This window comes from Centropristis striata, chromosome 24 (assembly GCF_030273125.1).
Source record: "Centropristis striata isolate RG_2023a ecotype Rhode Island chromosome 24, C.striata_1.0, whole genome shotgun sequence".
Classification (NCBI taxonomy): domain Eukaryota; kingdom Metazoa; phylum Chordata; class Actinopteri; order Perciformes; family Serranidae; genus Centropristis; species Centropristis striata.
The window spans coordinates 20,273,425-20,297,417 of NC_081540.1; the positions used below are offsets into that span (position 1 = coordinate 20,273,425).

Sequence of the window (23,993 nt, forward strand, 5' to 3'; positions counted from 1 at the left end):
TGGGTCATTGTGTGTCTTTTTCAAATCATTTTGTGTCTTTTTTTTCTAATTTTGTGGGTTTTTTTGGTCATTTTGTGTCTTTTTTTGGGTCATTTTGTGTCTTTTTTAAATTTTTTTGTGTCTTTTTTGGTAATTCTATGTATTTTTTCGTCATTTGGTGTCTTTGCGGCCCCCAGGTAATTTGAGTTTGAGACCCCTGGTCTAAAGTGACCCGATAGTTTTTATGTTCTATATCTTTGCAATAAATTATTTTCATCATTCAGTATTCCAGGTTTTCCTCAATTAGTTTGTTTTTGATCATCATACATCCTAATTTTTTTTTATTTTATTTTTTTTTGCATTTTTTGTGTCACTACTCTTCGAAAATGACCCATATCCACTTTTTAGCTAAATAAATTGCTAAGCTAACAACTTAACTAACTTCTTGGCTAAGTATTTAGCTAAGTAGCTTCCTAAGCTAACTACTTAACTAACTTCTTGGCTAAGTATTTAGCTAAATAGCTTCCTAAGCTAACTACTTGACTAACTTCTTGGCTAAGTCTTTAGCTAAGTAGCTTGCTAAGCTAACTACTTAACTAACTCCTTGGCTATGTAGTTAGCTTAGCAAGCTACTTAGCCAAGTACTTAGCGATGTAATAATACAAAAACGTTTTTTCGTCATAAAGTATGAGAAGCAAAATGGAAATAATGATCTTTTGTTATCAAAAACAAGATATTTAAAGAATACTTGGAATATTCAATCATAAAATAAGTAGATATCAAAAGATAGAGCACAGAAACACACAGCAGCATTAAATAACATGGGGAATGAATGAGGGTCATTTTTGACCCATGTTGTGCATTAGAAGGGGGGTCAATATGTTCTGTACTCCGCTGAAACTGTCTTACTTGCAGTGGTGGGAAAAGTATTCAGATCCTTTACTTAAGTAAAAGTACTAATACCACACTATGAATTTACCCCACAACAAGTAAAAGTCCTGCTTTCAAAACGTACTCAAGTAAAAGTACAAAAGATTGAGCATCAAAATGTACTTAAAGTACAAAAGTAAAAGTAGTTGTTATGCAGAATGGAACCACTCAGCTTGTTATATATATTTCAAATATACTATTATATTATTTGTAATGATGTGTTTTTGTAAGCAGCATTGTACTGTTGTCCAGGTAGGGTTAATTTTAACTACTTCATATGCTGTTATGTGGTTTAATTAATAAAACTGCATATTTATTTTTGTATTGATCACATTTGTCATGTTAAACTTGACCAGAAAAGTAACTAAAGCTGTCAGCTAAATGTAGTGGAGTAATGAGCACAATATTTTCCTCAAAGTGTAAAAAAATAAAAATGAAATACTCAAGTAAAGTACAAGTACCTTAAAAATATACTTAAGTACAGTACTTCAGTAAATGTACTTAGTTACATTCCACCACTGCTTACTTGTATTAACCCTTTATCAGGCAAACAACCATATTTGGTAACTTGAACTTCAGTAAATCACACAAGATTCAAGCTTTCCTTTATTGTCATTGTTTTAAAAAAGTATACAACTAAATTTAGGTGTGCTTCTCATATATAAGGTGCTTTGAAAAAGACATTCAGACATTACACATATGTAATAAGTAGTCTAAAAAGATAATAAAACAGTTTAAAGGAATTAAAATGCTGATTTTTAGTGTTTTTTTTTCTTTTTTGCAAAGGTATTGAAGTTGTATGCAGATGATGTGTTATTGTCTATTTAGGGTTGCTGTGGGAAAGAAACTATAATAAATATAATAATAATAATAATAATAATGACTCAATTGACCTCGATTTGCAATATAAAAATGAAACATTTTGCAAAAAAGTCTTGTAATATCCTCCAATAACACTTCAGGGTTGACATTTTCAATTTCCAGGAGTGCCCTATGAAGGGTTAAAAAGGTTTATTACAGAAAGCACAGCATCATACAAGCGTCCATGGTTGCCCCTACAAAGATTCACAGCCAATGAGAATCTCCCAGGAAGCTGCGCTCTGAGCTTGAATATATAACATAATGTTTACATGGTGTTAAGGTGTGCCATCCCGAGCTTAGGCCCAGGGTTTGTGGCTTAAGTTTGATAATGTTATTAGCGGACAGAAGGGAAGTGTTTCTGGCACAAATTGACTTTTAAATGTCTTGTTAGATAACCCTGCAATGTAGTTAATACTTCATATAATAGGTTGCATTACAACATTAGATTCAGACTCAAAGTAATAACAATTTACACTCAATGATTGTTTTAGTTTTTTGTCCTTTACAATAGTGTTCTGTTGATGGGCAGCAAATGGCAAACAACTCCACAATGACTGTGATCACAGTAATGATTTTTGTATTGGAGAGAGAGAGGAGGTTGTTCCATGAGGGCAACAAGTGGAAACTTCATAGACTCACTCCAGTCAGTGATTGGACGAGACGGTGAAGGCCTGCAAGTGGCCCGCTGATTGATATGATGAGCATGCAATTAGCCCTGAGCAGAATTAGAGGAGCCTCTTATCATGCTAAGCATCACTGGCAATTTGTGTGTGTTTGTTAGATCTTGTTCCTCCTACATAGTGAGGACAATGTTTTTAAACAACAAAGTGAGGACACTGTTGGGATGTGAGGACATATTGTCCGGGCGCAACTACAGCATGTATATATTGTGTAAAAGTTTTCATAATGGCACATTTCAGAGAGCATATACACCGATACCAATATGCCTGTGATAGGCCACTATTGGCCCATAATGTCTGTCAACCGATATATATGTCAACCGATTTATATGTCAACCGATTTATATGTCAACTGATATATCTGTCAACCGATATATCTGCCAACCGATATATCTGTCAACCGATATATCTGTCAACCGATTTATATGTCAACCGATTTATATGTCAACCGATTTATATGTCAACCGATATATCTGTCAACCGATATATCTGTCAACCGATTTATATGTCAACCGATTTATCTGTCAACCGATTTATCTGTCAACCGATATATCTGTCAACCGATTTATTTGTCAACCGATATATATGTCAACCGATTTATCTGTCAACCGATATATCTGTCAACCGATTTATCTGTCAACCGATATATATGTCAACCGATTTATCTGTCAACCGATATATCTGTCAACCGATTTATCTGTCAACCGATTTTTATGTCAACCGATATATCTGTCAACCGATTTATATGTCAACCGATATATCTGTCAACCGATATATCTGTCAACCGATTTATCTGTCAACCGATATATCTGTCAACCGATATATCTGTCAACCGATATATCTGCCAACCGATATATATGTCAACCGATTTATCTGTCAACCGATATAGCTGTCAACCGATTTATGTCAACCGATATATCTGTCAACCGATATATCTGTCAACCGATTTATCTGTCAACCGATATATCTGTCAACCGATTTATCTGTCAACCGATATATCTGTCAACCGATATATATGTCAACCGATATATATGTCAACCGATTTATATGTCAACCGATATATCTGTCAACCGATTTATCTGTCAAACGATATATCTGCCAACTGATATATCTGTCGGCTCTAGTCGTAACTTCTTCCTTTATGGCCTTTGTGGTTAAGGATATAATCCAGTTTAGGTTAGTGTAAGGGTTGAGTTAGGCATTTTTGTTGTGATGGTTAAGGTTAAGGTGGGGGACTAGGGAATGCATATATGAACAAGGGTCCTCACAAAGATATAAGTACAAGAATGTGTGTGTGTATGTGTGTGTGTTTGAGAGAGAGACCTGTATTCAGATAGATTGTCAACCAGAAAGATTGGATTCTGGCCCTTTTTTATTTTTTTGTTACTGCTGCTATACATCTGACATGACCTGTACTCTCAGATTGCTTACACACACACACACACACACACACACACACACACACACACACACTGAAATGTGCAGCTCCTTTTCCTGACTGTCTTATGTTTTTTCCGCTTGCAGATGAAAGAGAAGACGTTCAGAAGAAGACTTTTACAAAATGGGTAAACTCACAGTTGGCTAAGGTAAGAAAGACAGCGTTCTGCTTCCTCTAATCCACTTGGTTCACTTTATCTTCTATTTCCTGTCTCGGGATCTCTCACTGGACTGTGGTTGCCCTCTCTTATGCCTGTGTAGCAATGTTAAAGACTTTCAACTCTATCAAGCAAATGACACAAATTGTGCAGGAGTTTCCGTAGTTTGGAAGCTCTGTCTGTCTGTCTCTTGAATGTCTGAGGCTTTGAAAAGAGCCTCTTAATGGGAGAATGTGTGTTCTGAGATATTGTGCATCTTGTGGGGTCCTATCAATGCACAATGGCTTGGAGGAGCGGGGACGCCTACCTGTCTCCACTTCAATTCCTCCCTGTCTGATCCGTCCTCTTTCTGTTTTGTTTTCATTTATTTCCAACTCCTATTTTCAGAATAAAACGTACAGGAGGAAAGGATTTGTTGTTGTTGTTCTTTTATTTTTTTTAAGCGCTGGCAGCAGCATCTTCCACCTCCTTTCATCTGGGGCTGTTTTCTGTTCGTCTCTCCGAGTCACGGACAATTTCAGAGGCATTTCCTTTTACTGCTGTGATTCAGACACACACAAACACAAAAAGGTTATTCCCACCACGTCCACTCTCTCTGGAGAGTCCGCTCCGCTAACATTTTCAGCTTTTCCTGAGATTCTACATGGAGTAAATATCTACATTTCTGTCATATCTTTAGAAATGTTGTTGCCTGATTGTTGACAGGTGCACTTTGTTGTTCCATAACTCAGTCCCCCCCTCCCCCCCCTCGTGGGGAATAAATGAGATGTTTTGAATTTAATTCTAATTACATTTCAGCTTTTGTGCGCGTGTTTATTTGTGGTCTGTGTGTATTTTGTGCGTGCCAACACATCGCTTCTATTCCTATTTTCAAAGTTGATTACAAGGGTGCTAGAGGTGTGCCGTTGCCATGGTGACGGAGACGTAGGTGAGTGAGTGTGTGTGCATGTTGGTGCTCATTTGTGCGTGTGAGTGATGCTATTGAAACAGAGTCTGATCCAAGCCAGGTGATTAAAGGCCTTCTCTCCTTCCTTCCTTCCTTCCTCTCCTTCTTCTCTCACCTGTCTTCCCTTTTCATTTCCTGCCCCTCCTTCCTTTGTTCCTTCCTCCCTACCTTACTTTACTCTCCTATCCTCCTCATTTACTTCTTTCTTTTTCTCAATTTCTTCTCCTCCCCTCTCCTCTCAACTCACCCTCTGTTGTCCTTTCTTCCGTCCCTCTCCACTCCTTTCCTCACTTTACTTCCTGTCCCCTTTCCTTCTCCTCTCACATATATTCTTCCCTTATCTTGTCATTGCCTTTCCTCCCCTCTCCATTTCTCCTTCTCTTCTTGTCTTTTCGTCCATCGGCTCTCATTCCCTCTTTTCCCTTTTCCTCCCTTCCATTTCTTCTCCTCCCCTTTTCTCTCACCTCCTCTCCTGTTTTCCTGCCCTATCTTCCATTTACTTCCCTCCATCTTACCTCATCTCCACTTCCTTCCACCTTTTACTTCCTGTCCCCTTTCCTTCTCCTCTCTGCTTTCTTCTCTCGTTTTTCTTTCCTCCCTTCTCCCTTTCTTCTTCCTTTTCTGTCTTCCTTCCTCCTTCCCTTTTCCTTTCCCAGCCAGAAGGAAAGGCCTTCTTTCCTTCCTTCTCATATCCTCTTCTTTCCTTTGCTTTTTTCCTTTCCTGCCCTTCCTTTCTCCTTCTCACCTTCTTCCTTCCTTCCTCCCTCCTTTCCTTTCCTCTTGTACTCCTCTTTCTCCCCTTTCCTCTCTTCCCTTTTCCTCCCTTACATTGCTTCCCCTCCCTCTTTTCTTACCTCCTCTCCTGCTTTCCTACCCTAGCTTCCATTTCCTTCCCTTTCTCTCATCTCCAGTTCCTTCCACCTTTTACTTCCTGTCCCCTTTCCTTCCCCTCTGCTTTCTTCTCTCTTTTTTTCTTACTGTCATTGTCTTTCTCTTTTCTCCCTTTCTTCTTCCTTTTCTGTCTTCCTTCCTCCTTCCCTTTTCCTTTCCCAGCCAGAAGGAAAGGCCTTCTTTCCTTCCTTTCCTCTCCTTCTTCTTTCACCTGTATTTCCTTTTCCTTTCCTTTCCTGCCCTTCCTTTCTCCTTCTCACTTCCTTCCTTCCTTCCTCTATCCTTTCCTTTCCTCTTGTCCCCCTCTTTCTCCCCTTTCCTCTCTTCCCCTTACATTGCTTCTCCTCCCTCCTTTCTTACCTCCTCTCCTGCTTTCCTACCCTAGCTTCCATTTCCTTCCCTTTCTCTTATCTCCAGTTCCTTCCTCCCTTTACTTCCTGTCCCCTTTCCTTCTCCTCTCACCTTTCTTCTCTTCCCTTTTCCTTGCTTCTCCTTCTCCTTCCCCTCCTTTCCTTTTCCTTTCCCTCCTTTCTTTTTTCCTACCATTTCTTCTTTCCCGGTCCTCTCTTCCATTTCCTCGCCTTCTTCGCTGTCCATCCTGCCTGCCGGGTCCCCTCTGACCATAACTAAAAGAAGGAGGGAGGGAAAAAATTTGGAGGTAGGAGGTAATGAGTTAGATAGGAAGAAGGGGGTAGAGATGGGCAGGAGAGGAAGAGATGGAGAGAGAGATCTCCACATCCATCCAAACTCAGCAGAGCATAATGACTCGCCCATACTAGATAGATGAGTCTCTCTCTCTCTCTCTCTCACACAAACACAAGCCTCAGGAGAGGTAGAGGTAGGGAGACAGCAGATGGGAGAAAGTAAGATTATAGGAGGAGAGAAATTGAGAAGAGAAAGGAGACAAGTGTGTAGGGAGAAGTGTGGAGAAGCAATGCAAAATGAGTGAGCGGAAAACAAAAGTTCAGACAGGGACAGGAGGGGAGAAGGAAGGAAGGAGTTATGGCAGGAGGTGGAAGGTATGGTAGCGGCAGGCCTGAGAAATATGGAGGAAAAAAAGGCAGAGAGATGCCTGGCAGTGAAGAAGCATCGTGTCTGATTTTAGTGTGATTTGCTACTCAGCAAACCATAAAAAGAGGCACTCCAGGAATATACGAGGATCTGTCACCAGGGCAGGAAAGTGAGGTTTTCTTGTTTACCAACCACAGCTGGTACTTAATTCAACAGTATCAGATTCAAATCCAGTGCAGCATACACTGCAAAATGAAATTTACTTTTCTGACACATTCAGCTACCGGATATTATTTTGTGGTATTAGTAAGTTAGCCAGCTATCTTTGGTCTTTAACTCAGCCTTTAACTCAGGCTTCCAGCTATCAGACTCTACTTCAGGATCCTGGAGTCAGAATAGATCAAAGTTGAACTTGCTTTGGACAGTAACAACACACAATTTGAATGTTATCAGGCAACTGAATGGGTGTTATCAGTGGTTATCAGCCCATAAGTATAAAGGCTTGCTCCACCTGCTGGTAGGTCAGTAGGTTGTTTTCATTAGTAATGGGAATTTGGGCTCTTTTTAGGGATCCGGATCATTTGGCTCAGCTCACCAAGAAGGGCCCAAACGGCCAAATTTAGCACTGTTTTGTTTACAGTTGTAAAATCCCTTGTTAACTCTATAACTTGCTTCAAGAACCACCCTGCTACACAAAGTAGATAGAAAATGCCTATAAAAACCTAAGCATAGAAATCAAAAAAGGACAGCTATTGACATTTTAATTGTTTGTATTTAAGCACACACACCTAACAAAAAACTGAAAACTACTGAAAAAAATAGAAATTAAATAAAGCAATCAAGTAAATGTGCTTTGTTAATGCCAACTACTGCCATCTGGACAAAAAAAAACAAAATGTTTTTTGGTATAGAGTAAAAATAATAATAAATAAGCAACATAATAAAAAGAAATATAATAGAATGTGCAAAACAGCAGCATCCAACAGTTTTAGGTGTCTCTATGAACTAATCACCATCATCTATCTAACTGTAACTGTGGGGCAGTCCCCTGTTTGTCTCTACTTATGGGCTGATGGTCAGTGATAACACCCACTCTATCGTGTGGTAACATACAGAATGGGTGGTAATGCAGGTGCTTAGTGTATTGTGGCTGTTGAAGGTCAAAGAATTTTAATTTGGAGTTTAATCCACTGACTGATGATTATTTAGGTGTTTTTTCTCCCACCACAATGGACAAATGAATCCACCTTAGACAGCCAGGAAGTGAAGGAATGGGAGGAAAAGGGTGACGGAGAGAGTGGAGGACTGCATTCATCCAGTGCCTGGTGTTAATTTCACACCCTGACTGTCACTGTGTGCTCAGGTCCTCAAAAACTGCAGAAAACTCTGATAGGAAAAGAGAGAAGAGGAAACAGGACAGAACATTGAAGCTGAGGGACAAAAAAGTAAAGCAGAGGTGTGATGAGATGAAAGAATTAGCAGTACAGCCTTGGTAAGGAAAACATAACTCTCCTGTTTTAGTATTCCTGGATGCCTCGTTATGCTGATGATACAAGATTAAAGTTGTCAAATAACTTTCCCCATTGCTACACTGATAATTACACAGTACTTAGCCTGATGGTTATTGTGGATGATTACTTTGTAGTATCTACATTTAATGGTGTATCTGCAATGCATTGCTGTTGTTTTGACTTTATTTGCGTGTCACATTACAGGAGTTTCCATTACAGTCCAATACCTGGATTGAGGCAGATCTCACTCGCCAAAACGCCCCTAATTTGAATATGAGCCGTCCGGAGTGGACTTTTTTTTGCCCCGTGTTTGTGCCAAATTTTGGCCGTTTTTCTCCACTGAAAAAAGCCTGGTTGCTAATTGGATAGAACGCTAAGCAGGATGTGATGTAGTACTCGACGCCACAACAACACGCGCCATTTGTAAAAGCTGGCGAAGTAGCGAGTAGTCACAAGCGACAATATACATTGTATACTGTCACACAGGTGAGGGACTAAATTTAGTTCAAATAAAGCAGTTTAATTTCTCACTTACACTGACTTATAACAAGACAACATTTTCCAGGGGGACCAGATTATTGAGATATAGTATGCTCTACAGCAGGGGTGTCAAACTGTGGCCCGGGGGCCAAATTTGGCCCGCAGTGTAATTTTATTTGGCCCGCAAGGCAATACCAAATTATTATGTTATTATTGTACTATAAAAGCTGACCCGCCGGTATTATACGGCGCATTTACCGCTAATACTACAAATCCCACAATGCCCTGCTGTTGTTTTGGCGCGTCAATCAGGACAGGACCCAGAAACGCTCCTCTGTGACAGTCGTCATAGCAACCTCAAGCTAGAGCTGTCTCCCAGCTACCCCTTCCCAAAAATGAAGAAAAGAAAGGCAGAATTTATTAACCTGTTGAAAAACTTTATTTTGATATTTAAATCAGAAGGATGCAAATAGAAAAGAGGCATACGATTTTTATTTATTTTTTATTTAATAAATTAATGACATTGATGTGTTTTTTATTTGAAATTTGATTTTGCATGTCTGAACTATTTAGTTATATATTGTATGTTTATAAGCGTTGCTGGTTCCATATTTAATGTTAAAGCAAAACATGTTTGGTATATATTAAAAGGTTTATTTGTTCAATGTTGGCCCGCGATTTTATTCAAGTTTTACATTTTGGCCCTTTGTGTATTTGAGTTTGACACCCCTGCTCTAGAGCTTATTCCAAGTCCAGGGAGCAATATAGGAGAAGAATGTTCTCCAGCTCAGTGTAAACACTTGGAACCAGGTAATAGATCTACCTGTTGGAACAAAGTTGGAGACTGCTGGAGGTGTGTGTGGCAGGAGGTTGCATATACAGGTACATCTTAAAAAATTAGAATATCATGAAAAAGTTTAATATATTTTGTCAATTATTTCAGAATGTGTAATGAATCTATATAATGTATGAGTTTCACTTAGAGTGAAACATTTCAAGCCTGTATTTCTAGTAATTTTGATGATTATGGCTTAGAGATTATGAAAACCCCAAACTCACATGAAACTAGAAGATCTAAGGAATCATTAGATGTCCCAAGCATGTTAGGGAAGTTGTTGAAAAAACACTGCAAAGTTAATCCAATCACTGGAAATACATCTCCAGAATGACCAAAGTTTTTGAACCCAAGTCTCAGCATAGATTCTTCTACGTTTGGAACAACAGAGAACAATCCATGCTGAGACTTGGGTTCAAAAACTTTGGTCTTTATATATTAATGTTTTATTCTGGAGGGTTTTTCTGACCATTTTTATCCATTCTTGACATGAATAAAATTGCATTATTGAGCAAATGGTATCAACCGAAAAATTGCTGCAACAACTTATGATTGAACGTGGACTGGACTCTACAAAGCGTCCACTAATGGTATGACCCATTTTACACCATAATAGGCTTCAATAAATAAATAATGAATTGATTAAGTCATTTCAATTAGATATTTTGACCAGAACAACTTGACACACAGTGCTGAGCTGCATCTCAAATTAATCTTCAGGTTCACAGCTTTCAGATGATGTCACCATTTCTATGTGGCATTTATTGTTGACCTGCTATCTCCCGCTAAACATCCACTTCCCACAACCCCCAAAAAGGTCTTTGAAAAATAAGAAGTTAATATGCCCTTCCTAATATGCTGGCATTCAAGTGTCTGAGTCAAGCTGTGAAAATTAGTGTAAGAACAGTTACAACAGCTGAGTGATCCGTTTCCAAGTCAAAACTAATCCAAACCTGCTGTAGAGCAGCATGGGAGGAATGAGACTGATGGCTAGCATGTTTTATGTACAGAGACTTTCAAAACTTGTGACATAAGATTGATTGAAAGGTAATTTGAGTGGAAGTTTAAAAAGCCGAGTCTGTTTTTAGGGTATTTGAGATTTCTGATTTGCAGCTGCATTTGTTTTTGGCAAACTGATGTGAAAACATTAGCATTACAACACAATACTGTGGTTTAAAATCATGCACCTGTGCAGCTTTGTTTCTGATGTGTTACTACTCTTCTGTCAGTGACGCATAAGTGGTTTAAATTTATGTAGACCTCCAAACAATAGTTGGGTTTATTAGGTTGTTGACTTGATTTTTTGTTTGTGTTGGTTCATGCTGGTGGAGCACAGCTGATTAAATCCAACACATTGTCTGTAGTCCATTGGACAAAAGCACCACATTTTTTCCACATGCTCTCTCTCACTATAGGTTTCAATTTTTGGTAGGAGCCACTTCATCAAGATTGCAGATCGGAGATGGCAGCCATATAAAATCTATGAGAACCAGTATATCTTCTAAGCCACTTAGAAGGTCAATCTTAGTGTCAAAATATACATTTTCTGGGTTTCTAATTTAAAGCTACTGAGAATATCACTAGATGATCAAATAGATATGTTCATTTTGGCCATGTATTTACATAATTATTAGATTCCAAACATTTTCAGCTCAGGATTCTCAGCTGCAGCACTTGAAGCGAGTTGCGAGTTCTGGGTGAAAATGAACATATCTATTTGATCAAATAATCATCTAGTGATATTCTCAACAGCTTTAAATGATTCCTTGACCCAGAAAATGTAGATTTTGACACCAAGATTGACCTTCTGAGTGGCTTGGAAGATGTATTGGTTCTCATAGACTTTATATGGGTGCCATCTCGGATCGGCCATCTTGATGAAGTGGCTTCTTCTTCCAAAAATTTAAACCTATGGTGATAGAGAGCACGTGGAAAAAATGTGGTGCTTTTGTCCAGCGTGTCCCCTTTATTTAGCTAAGCCGCCTGACTACTGTTAGAACAACTTGTATACTTTTTTTGCAAACATCAAGGGCTGGGTTGTCTAAAATACATTTACCTTACATTTCCATATCTGTAATATTTACAGTGTAATAAAAGTCCAATAGAAAATGAACAGGATAATTGAGTAAAAAATCCATTGAATCCTGGTCAAAAAAGCTCTAATACATACAGATCAGACTGTCTTGTGGTTGGCGTCTTACTGCAAGGAAATAAACACATACATACAGTACGCTGTCTGATCATAGAGCATATGAAACAAGTATTAAGATTCACACATCAGTTAGAATCATATCTGGAAAGCTTCAACTTTAAATAAATGCATGGTTTTGGTCAAGTTGTTCTTTTTGACAGCTTACCTGTGCTGAAGAATGCAGTAATCTCATCCATGTGTCCACAGTTGATCATTTGCTCTGTTGATCCATGTCAACACTTTAGCACACACTCAGCTGAGTGATATAGGCGAGTAGCAGAACCTCAAAACTTGTAGCGGCTTTAAATCTAAATGCTAATTGAAGTTGTACTGCATGTCATGCAGGTTTTCAGCTAAAGTAAATGTGGCAACAGAACCCCTTACAGAAAACAAGTATACATCAACAATTACTTTATAAAGTATACTTTTTTACGGTGGCCCTGAGAGCTCACAGCGCTGCAACTCAAGAAAACACAAGCAAATACACAAAACACAAACAACAGCTTCATCAATTTGACAACACAAGCGCAGCATTTTCCATCACATTTACCCCACTGCCTTATTGGACTTGTCCTCAGCATCCCACATGAAGAAAACTGGGCTCATTGAATCCACAAGAGTCTCAGCTTTCCACTGATACCCAGTTTATGGCATTCAAAGCCTGTTTAGGGACCTCAGTAGCACAAATATTCACATACAGCAGGCGGAAATAGCAAATTAGTGCTACATGAGAAAAACTAGTTTTGCCTTAAACTGCATGTTATCAGCATAAAGTATGTATGTAGAGAGGAGACATGTGGGAACACAGAGAGCCTATTTTCAGCCACCAGCTACACTGCAAAAAAGCCAACTTCTATTTTTTGGCCTTAAACAGTGATTTAAGTTGGTAAAACTTGGAAATATAAATTATTGACATTTAGGGCAATAATGTAAGTTAGCACAACAAAGGAAGCCAGTTGTCTGCTCAAAAACAAGTTGGTGAGTTGTTGTTACTTATATCTTTAAGTTGGGGTTCACAACAAGGGACAATAGTTCTGATAACTCTTATTTCTTTGTTGTGAAATGTGGGAAAGCGGTGAAATTCATTAGCAAAAGCTAGCGGCTAATTGATGCTAGAGGCTAACTGATACTAGCGTTGCTGCTTGTTACAGCTACAAGAGTAGCCATTAGCGTATCAATGCTAACTCAAAATTGTGGTTGCAACATTAGCTGACATTTCATAGCGGCGTTACAATCGTGCCAATTCAGCACATTGCAGAAGTTGCAAAAGTTATTACAATGTTAAATTATAAGTTAGTACAACTTACAGTTGAGTTGACAAAAATCTGAATTCAGAGTTGAGCAAACTCAAAAACAAAACTTAAAATATTTAGTTTAATTGTCCAACTTAAAATTTTATCGAAGTTTGTTGCCTTGAAATTTTGAGTTCACCCAACTTTTCTTTTTTTGCAGTGTACTACCAGGTGCTCACTTTCTGTCGTACGCTCGTTTGATAAATGAGGGCCAATGAGCGTAAAGTGGGCGTACGATCATTTCTACGCAAGGCTCGGCATTTATCAATGCGACCTGTTCATCATAGGGTAGACTTTATCATCTATTTAAGTCTAAATGGGACCATAGTTTACAAAATTTACATCATCCTATATTGAAGAAGATTTGAAACGAGCGATTGAGACCATAAAATTAGTATGAGAATGTTAACTGAGGTAATAAATCAAGTGAGAAGTGAGAATTAGTCTCCAAATGATGGCAACACTTGATGGTAACTTGCAACTTGAGACGTAACTGTGTCCGTAGATAAACCATCAGTGACAGCAACTACCATTGCTGTTGTTACTGACATTTTTCTGTCTTTCTAGTTAAGAGGCCAAAAACAAGTCATGGGAGTAACTGGTAGAAGGAGGGGACCAGGCTGAAAATGTTTGTGTGATGGGATTTGTCATGTACACTGTAAAAAAAGATAAACAATAGCTACTCAATAAAATTGAGGCAACAGATTGCACACAATATTATTAATTAAATCTAACTACGTTACAAGTTGAGTTAATAACAACTTAACAGGAAGTGCCTGTCAATTAAAAACAGACTAATTCTATTATGTTGGATTCATTCAAAATTCTCTTGATTATGAATTACATACACATAAAGATTATATTTAATGTGATCAAAATAAATTCCATCTCAAACATTTTTATATTAAAGTTACTTAAACAACTGCCTCAAAATCAAGGACGCATTTATGTTGAATACATTTTATCAAATATATTAAGTAAAATGAAATGGCTAGAGAATAATTTATTACAGTGTATGGTTTCAGTTGTTTCAGTTGTTCACAGAGATTACCACTGTGATTTTTTTTTAGAAATACTTTTGATCATGAACTAGTTGTTTAGTGAGGTTGACAATCACACACTGTTATACATATGTAAGGCATGGTTTTTACTGATAGGGTTTCCTTTCTTTCCGTTGCATAGATTTCTTGTTTGTGTCTTTTTTCACCGTGCTTCTAAACCAACAGTGTGAACATAATGTAGCCTACGCTCTCCAGCTATACTGTCTCATGGTAATTTAGCAAAGCAGGGTCACAATCCTACATTAGAGCGTTTCTTGCTTTTGGGCGATTTGCATGATCATTTTAATATATTTTGATTATTTCAACTTGAAATGTTTGTGTTGTACAGTCAATCACAAAGTGTTTCTCTCCTTGGTGACTCAAACCAAAAGCTTATTTTCTTTTACTTTGAACAACTTGTATTTGTTTTAATTTGCTTGAATTTTTTTTTTTAAATACAACCACTGCAGGGTATGATTTTATAATGGAGGAAATGTTTTTTTTAGTTACACAATAGATGCATGAAATCTGCGTGAAATCTAGTGATTTAGTCATGAGTCACCTAATCTGTGTTTGGAGGCAACAAGAGCATCAGAATCTGTTGAATTCGTATTTAGGGGATACGCACGAGACACCGTGTTAAATGCTGCTGCTTAAAGTCATGTAAAATCTGTCTGGAAATGACAATTAGCAAGATCCTTGACTGGAAAATCACTGTGTTTGAGTGTGTTTTTCTCAGTGTGTGTGTGTGTTGTAGCTCATAGAGAGAGACTCTGAAATCCTGCGAGATATGAATTAAATAGATACATTTTACAGCTTTCTGCCTGTGAAATTGCTGATAGCGTTCTGCAGTGCAGCTCACCTCTGTACATCATCTCAGTTTACATCTTGTCAGAGAAAACTCTAAAGCTGTCTTATTTGTTTTTTTCAAGTTTGATAGCTGCTCTGTAAAGACGTGTTCTGTAATATTAGATAAATAACGTTTGCTAGAGGCGTGCTCGTTGATATGTTCCATGTACGTGAAAATAACCAGCAAAACTGATGCGTTTATACCTTTTTTCAGAAGAATTCAGTTTGCTTTCAGTCTATGCTAAATCAGAACAAATTGTGTCTAAAGGCGGTTTATCAGCGCTTATCATTCCTCAAGTATGGGCGAGTAAACACCTCCTAGGCCTGTCATGATAGTCAATATATCAACTTATCTTTATATAAGATAAATAAAAATGAACGCGATGAAGTTTACATACAAAAGCTGAAAACTTTATACGTTTGCTTCCTCAAATGAAATGAATCTTTACATACTCAAATATTCCCCATGACCCATGTTCCGTACACAAGTATCCATCAATAATATGGAGCCCAATAGAATACATATCGCATTTTAATTATATTTTGCCTCAGAGACCAACCAGCTGTTCCTCAGGTTGGCTGTTGCGTCAATTAGTTTGTGACAATTTAATTAAATGTTGTATAAATTTAATTAGCTATGGACCTGGGGCTTTTGAGGCCCAAGTATCTGGACTAAAACTTTGCAGTGTCCATAAAATTGTAATTATTTGCTCTGATGCTAACACGGGGAGTCAGTTAAAGTTGAACTGTTCAGTCAGACAGCTGATGTGTCCTTTCACTATAAAAAATAGCGGTGACTCCAACCAGACATTCATCTGCTACTGGCTCCTGCCAGGAAACACAAGACATTACCATTAAATGTGTCAGGTCGACTGTTTTCTCAGTGTAATCCAGGCAGTTCCACAACGAAGATGAGTGGTCGCTAGGCAGAATGAATGGTTACACTGTAAAAAAAAAAAAAACCCCGTTGTTTTTACGGTAAAAAACTGGCAGCTGTGGTTGCTAGAACGTTACCGTAATAAATACGGTGCAACTTTTTTCTAATATTACGCTAAAAAGATATTGACACTGTTGATTTCACGTTTAAGATTGCATTTACCGTATAAATAAAAGGTTTTTCCATCAAAAGATTTGACATATAATTGACAAGAAAATACTTTATAAATGCCGCATAAATTAAAGATTTTACCATTAAATATTACAGTATATTTCTGTTAGAGATATGGTGTTTAGTACATTTAACAGTGAGAAAAAGTATTTTTACAAAAAATAAATGCAAAAATTACAGTGATGCTTTTTGTTACAAACACGGTGCCAATGTATTTTACAGTAATAGAGTAATGGTTTTTTTTTTTATTTAAAACCTGTAAAAATACTGTTTTGGCTGATATATACATTTACAGTGTTTAATTGTTACTGAAACTGAATTAACCCATTTATCATTTTACAGTCTTTTACTGTCATGGTTTAGCAGTTTTTCACCGTAAAATCTACAGACATTTTTTACAGTGTATGTACGAAGCTAAGCCTTTCAGTCGGCTGTTTACCAATCACTACAATGTAAGGTTGTCTTCCTTTAACTGTCCTCAGATCAAATTGTGCAGGTTATGTCCCATCTTTTGTGTTATCTTTCCTCTGTGTGATTTATAGTTTAGTCATAAGAGAACCTGTTAGAAAATTCAATTATGAAAGATGACATCTGAAAGCATCCCTGCTTCTGATTTGTTTTCGCTGATGGTGGGTTTGTGTCTCTCAGGAACTGAGGACAAACTGTTAGCACATTTTACCTTTCACTAAAAGTACACACTAGCAGCAGACGTCAGCAGTTATCATCCCATTAGTATGGGCCAGTAGATAGATAAATAGATAGATAGGAAGGAAGGAAAGAAGGAAAGGAGGAAGTAAAGAAGGAAGTTAAGAAGGAAGTAGAGGAGGAAGTAAAGAAGGAATTAAAGAAGGAAGTAGAAAAGGAAGTAAAGGAGGAAGTAAAGAAGGAAGTGAAAAAGGAAAGGAGGAAGTAATGATATTGATGATATGATGGTAGTGGTATTGTTACTGAACAGTATCAACATTATATCATAATATAATAATAATTGTACAGTATATATGGTATATGATATATTATAATAGTAATGATATATAATAATAATAATCGTTTTTGGGTATAGCTTCTTGAAACTTTTTGGTGCGTCTTCCCATGATACATGAATGTACCAAATTTTGTGTCTCTACGACAAACCTGTTTAAGGGGCTCAATTCTAGGGGGCGCTAGTAGGTCATTTTGCCACGCCCATTTCTGAAACCAATGAAATACGTACATTTTCTGCAGAATTGAATTGAGTGTTGTGAGCTTTGGAATATGATAAAGCGGGAACACTTTACAATAACCATCATTTATAAATGGTAAACAGATAGTTTATTAATGTTTACTCATCATTTATAAACCATATATAGGCCATTTAGAATGGTAAATACATAATTTATTAATGTTTAACTAACTACATTTTTTATAAATGACAAATAGATGGTATATTAATGTAAGTTTATAGTTACTTTACCATTAACAAACAATTACATTATAATTATAATAGTTTTAGTTGCACTCAATATAACATTTTTAACACCATATTAAGTATGTTAATGATTTTGAAATGATTCATATACCTTTAAGAAATTGGTTGAAAACATTTAAAGGTTAAAGATGTATAGCACTTTTTAAATGGTTAATAATTGGTCTATAAACCATCTATAAACATTACTTAGTTGCTTATTGTAAAGTGTTACCGATAAAGCTCTCAAAAACGCACACTGTTAGTGCTCGGGCCCTAATAATACCAGTATAATAACAGGTAGGGGCCTGCTCCAGCGTCTAGTAGGTGCAGTAGGTTGTTATCAGCCCCAGGCAATGGGTGTTGGTGGCAAGTACTCATGTTATCCTACAACTAATCCAACTTTCACCAAGCCTAACCAGAAAACTTTTTGCCCACAGCATAACCTAGCGTAAACCACTTAGTTTTCAACAACCGGCCATTAAATGGGCTAATAACAACCTACTGGATCTAGTCGAAGATGGAACAGTCCCTACTTGCTCATACTTATATAATGATAACCCCTGATAATGTCCATTCCTATAGACATGATAATCTTCAAAAGTAGGTGTGATTTGACAGTAGATGGAAATCAACAACTTAGAAAATACATGCAAAAAGCTTTTTTTTAGATCTTTGTTAATAGCTCTATACATAATTTTAAAGAAAAAACATGTAATACAGCCTAAAGCAATTTTCCCATTTTTATACTTTGACAGTGTTCTAGTTCTACCATGCTTTATTTAGACTTATGTTACCCTTACTTTGTTCAGGGTGATGTTTAAAGTAGTATCATGTTATTTTTTGTATTTGAATAGTGAGCGTTATATACACACAATGAAGCAGTATAGCCAGTAAAAACCATTTTCTGTGTAAATCTCCATATTGCAAAAAAAATAAATAGACACAGACTAAACAGGCTGTCCAGTACAGATGCACTGTGGAAATCATACACATTTTAGGGACATTTTTCAGTCTTATCATTACTGTTTTCAACTTTTTTTAAAGGCTTTGTAAGTTATAGCTTCCAGCTGTCTTATGTGATAAACAGAATTTTTTATGGGTGCTGGATTACATGGACTGTGACAGACTTTTTACTTTTTATATGCAGGTGAAAAAGAGATGGGGAAAAATGTGTGAATTCAGTGTTCACACTGACTTCATGTCCTTGCGATGGATTAAAAATCTGATTTATGGCTAACCTCTTTGCTTACTCTTAACTTCACCTTATTCAAGTAGTAACCCAGCAACCTCTTTAAAGGTGATGACAGACAAACTGTCCTTGATGGAGACTTAATTACTTCGTCTGAAGAGAAGTCTGCTTCTGAAAAGACTGAAATACTAACACATACACATGAGGGACGAGTCCGTGTTTTGTATTCTGGTCCCAAGTAAGAAGAGATAATTGAACTTTGAAAATATAAAGGCACTTGTGTGTGTGTCAAGGTTTGTCATGATCCATTCTGCTGGATACTCTCTTGGCAGATATACCTGTGGAATGTATAAATGTGTCCCTGCATCGTGGCTGTGTATTAGTGGAGCACAGACGAACGTATTTGTTGGAAAATGTTAATCCCGGTTTGTGTTGGAAGAAGATGAAAAGATACATAAGTGCTAAAACAAATCAGAGCTGAGTTGTCTCAGAAGCAGCTTGTGATTTCACACTTATTTGTTGGCAGATGCAACAACAGACTGCCCTTCATGTTACCCCCAAACTACCTTCTCAATCTGTTTTCTTTTCTTTCTTGAACAATGTATCCTCACTTTGAAATTAAGTGCTTATGCTTGACATTTTTGCTTTTGAAGAGAAACTTTTCCAATTTTCAGCCAGCTGCGCTACAGAGTTGGTCAAAAATCTGCAAAGCTTCTCTTGAAGGCAAGGCAAGGCAAGTTTATTTATATAGCACAATTCGGACAGAGGGCCATTCAAAGTGCTTTACAGGGGCAAGATTAAAATACATAAAACACATTAGAAGAAATTTAAAAGCGAATTTTAAAAAAAAGTGAATGAATAAAACATTTAAAAGCGAATGAATAAAAATTACAGGTTAAAATGGAAACAGAAAAGTCTTCAGACTTGATTTAGAAGAGCTGAGCGTTGCAGCAGACCTCAAGTTCTCTGGGAGTTTGTTCCAGAGATTTGGTGCATAAGAACTAAACGCTGCTTCTCCTTGTTTAGTCCTAATATATATATAACTCTGGGGACTGTAAGTAGACCTGTCCCAGACCACCTAAGGGCTCTGGACGGCTCATAACGTATCAGCAGATCGGTAAAATATTTTGGCCCTAGACCATTTAGGGCTTTATAAACCAACATTAATATTTTGAAATCAATTCTTTGAGTGACAGGAAGCCAGTGTAAAGACCTGAAGGCTAACTCAACACAGGTATCATCCCATTATTAGTGGGTCCTGCTCCACCTTCTAGTTGGACCAGTAGGTTCAATCCATGAGTACTTACTTACTTACTGCCCTTCATGCCTAATGGCATGTAGGGCAGCAACAAAGGATCTCCACTCCTGTCTGTTTTGGGCGAGCTTTTGGATAGAACTCCAGGTCTGCTTCATGGTTTTCAGTTCTTTCTCCACTGTTCGACGCCAGGTCTCTTTGGGTCGTCCTCTCTTTCGAGTGCCTTCAGGTGTCCAGTGTAGAGCGGTTCTTGTAATGTAATCCTGTTCTTTTCGCATGATGTGTCCAATCCATCTCCACCACCTTCTTGTAATAATTGTCTCTATACTTTCTTGGTTTGTCCGAGCAAGTAATTGCTGGTTGGAGATGGTGTTAGGCCAGAAGATACGTAAGATTATTCTGAGGTTTCTTGTGTGGAATGCAGAGATCTTGGAAAGGTCTTTCTCCGTCCTCCTCCAGCATTCAGAGCTGTATAATAAGGTGGAGAGAACACAGCTCTGGTATAGCTTGAGTTTGGTGTTGATGCTGTACTTCGTGGACTTCCACACATTGTTCATCATTCTGAATGTGTTTCTTGCCTTGTTGAGACGGCTTTTGATGTCATTGCCTGTTCCTCCATCATATCTTAAAGTGCTTTCCCAGATATGAAAACTCTTCTGTTGTGGGTATATTTATTCCTTTTATTTGTATAGGTGGAGGGTTTTGTGTGTTTAAGGTCATCACCTCTGTTTTCTTCAGGCTTATGTTCAGTCCTATTTACACCAACATATGCAAGAAAAAACATCCCGTGTCAACAGATTTGCACAACAAATAGTGCAAATCTGTTGACACGGGATGTTTTTATGTTATGTTGGTGTGTATGGGAAACCAGTGCCAACTTGTCTGCAAAGTCTAGGTCTTCAAGAGTTGTAAATAGTGTCCATCTGATGCCGCTAGGTTGATCTTCAGTTGCAATCTATGAGTGGGCTGCAATATTGATGTACGATGTTGGCGGCACCCTCTAGAGGCCATACTAATTATTGACTTCGCCATGGCGAAAGCAATGTTATGGAGTGACGCAGGAAAAAGTAAAATGAAGAGTAAAGCAGGAAAAGTCGCTCTATGGCCTCTTTGGGCAGTAAGGGGGCTGGATGTACGGTGGCCCTGAGAGCTCACAGCACTTCAACTTGAGAAAACAGAATGCAAACACACAAAACACAAGCAAACTGAGAAAACATAACACAAGCGCAGTATTTAGAAAATGCGCTGTAAAGACCACAACACAACACGATCAGATCAGAACACAACAGTGTTAAGTGTTTCCAGAGAACACTTAAAAGTGATGCACACGTCTGGACACGCATGTGGTTTTATTAAGTTATTTCATGATAATGACATTTTCATGTTATGACATGATGATATATAGCCCGCTAGCCCGTATCAATCACATTGCAGTTAAACAAATCAAATAAATGGTCTTGGTCTTGCTCGCCTGCTCATGCTATCGATCACCGGCTAACGTTAGCATGCTATCGATCACCGGCTAACATTAGCATGCTATCGATCGCTGGCTAACGTTAACATGCTATCGATCACCGGCTAATGTTAGCATGCTATCGTTCGCTGGCTAACGTTAACATGCTATCGATCGGCCATTAACGTTAGCACGATATGATCGTTATAACATGAAATAATAATATAATTATCTTGAAATAACGTGATAATATCACATGCGTGTCCAGACGTGTGCATCACTTTTAAGGGTCCTCTGGAAACACTATAACACTGTTGTGTTAAGGTCTATATGCTTTTTATTATTGTGTTGTGTTGTGGTCTTTGCAGCGAGCTTTCTTAATGTTGCTCTTGTGTTGTCAAATTGATGATGTTTTCTCAATTTGCTTGTGTTTTTTTTTTGTTTGTTTTTTTATTATTAAAGTATTTATTTAATTTTACATTTTTCAACATATAATACAAACACTTACAAACAGCCGAGACAGACGCCAAAAACAGACAGGAAAAAATAAATAAATAAATAAAATAAAATAAAATAAATAAATGTAATTAAATAAAAAAAATAAAAAAACAGGCAGTCAACCCAAAACGAGGACAACAACATATGCTTACTGTGACAAGTCCTTAATGTATTGAACAAAATAATCCCATACTAAATGGAAATTCCCTTTAACATTGTTTTTCCTGGCAATCATATATTCAAAAGATGCAGTCCTTTGAAAAGCCCCGGCGTTTGCATTTGCTTGTGTTTTGTGTATTTGCATGTGTTTTCTAAAGTTGCAGCGCTGTGAGCTCTCAGGGCCACCGTACTGCTGTGTTCACACAAGAAAACAGCCACAGAAACAGAAGAATAGAAAGCAGTTTAATTTGATTTGAGTCCTCTGCGTATGATACTTGAAGTGTACATTCTTTCATGGTACATCAGTAGTCCGGACCAGTTTCTCAGGTTCAAGTGGTTCCTCTGAGAGCTGCAATTACAGGAACATCAATTCAGTCCAGAGATCACCTGAAGAACTGGCTTCATTGTTGAAGTGTACTGGAAGTATGAAGGAGGCTGTCACAAGATTGACTGGATAGAGAGAATTTAACGGGTGTGCTTCTTTGTGTTCTCCAGCGTAGTAGTACTGGAATGTGCATATGCCTCTTTTTGTGTCTTGTTTCCTGTTCTTTTATCTGTGTTCACTTGAGGTTTCCTTCACTTATCACCTACGCCCACACGCCGTCCACAATCCATTCAAATACATCTACTCCCAACACACGCACACATAGCCGCACACACTGGCCTGGCAAATGGAGAATGACTCAATAATGTGGAGTCTCAGGACGATGCCAAGAGGCGTAGGTCGAGGGTGGAGAGGGATGGAAAAAGAGAAAGATAGACAGAGGGAGGAAAATAAGCACATAAGAGAGGAGAATGAGATATGAGAGAATGTGTGGGGGAGACGGAGTATAAAATATAAGATAGAAGAGGAAGAGAGCTAAAACAAAAGGAAAATATGAGAAAATGAGACACTTTCCACAAGATTGATAACTGAATTTCTTTATTATAGAAAAGTGTTTTCTTTTTTCACCTTTCTCTCTATATTGTGTTTTATGTTTTTTTCCCCACACTTGTGGGTAATGTAACCGTTTTTTATTTCTGCCTGCTGCCATTGCTAATGCATTTTAGATTCAGCAGTGGAGACTTCTACATCGCAGCCATTGTTGTAATAATGTATGATCGATGCAAGTGAAGAGATCTCTGCCACAGTAACAGGACAGTAATAATGCAGGGAAGATTCATGATGTTATTGTACATGATGCTACTGGCACAACATGAAGAAGGAAAGCTCTGCTGAGGTGACTTATTGTCAATGTCCTTGCAGCTTTCCTGTCGTCCCCCATTCCTCTCATACTTTTTCATAATTACTTACTTCACTAGGCTTTTTCTCAATTTTTTAAACAATATGATCATGCTGCTCACCATGCTAAATCAAGTGTTGCCGAAAAATTAGTCCAGATTAGCTGATCTCAAATCTGTTATGACACATCTAATAAAGTGTGTGCATGTGAAGGGCACTGGCAATGTCCACCTTAAATTGAAGTAATTGATTAGCCTCAAGTTAAAAGCTGTAGCCCTCTAAAGACTATTGAGGTTAAACAAAATACATACATATATATATAATATATATATATATATATATATATACATATATATATATATATATTAGGGCCGGGACTTTAACTCGTTAATTAAGATTAATTAATTACACAAAAATTTAAGCGTTAAAAAAATTGACGCATTTTAATTGCACTTATTTTTGCACCGCGGAACGTTTCTCACTGGATGAGTTTCAGGAGGAGCGATTATAGTGGAGCACCAACTGGCGTTGATGAGTTGAGACAACAACAAACCACAGTGAACATGAAGGAAGA

General features: G+C 37.6%; 1 protein-coding gene across 2 annotated transcripts in view; it reads left to right on the top strand.

Annotated features, from left to right (window-relative positions):
• The window catches only part of dmd (dystrophin), a 432,308-nt gene that overhangs the window by 118,960 nt on the left and 289,355 nt on the right, over window positions 1-23,993 (top strand). For both annotated transcript variants that reach the window (XM_059327929.1, XM_059327930.1), the window contains exon 2: window positions 3,975-4,036. The gene's annotated coding sequence lies outside the window, so the exon portion shown is untranslated. The remainder of the gene's footprint in view (window positions 1-3,974; window positions 4,037-23,993) is intronic.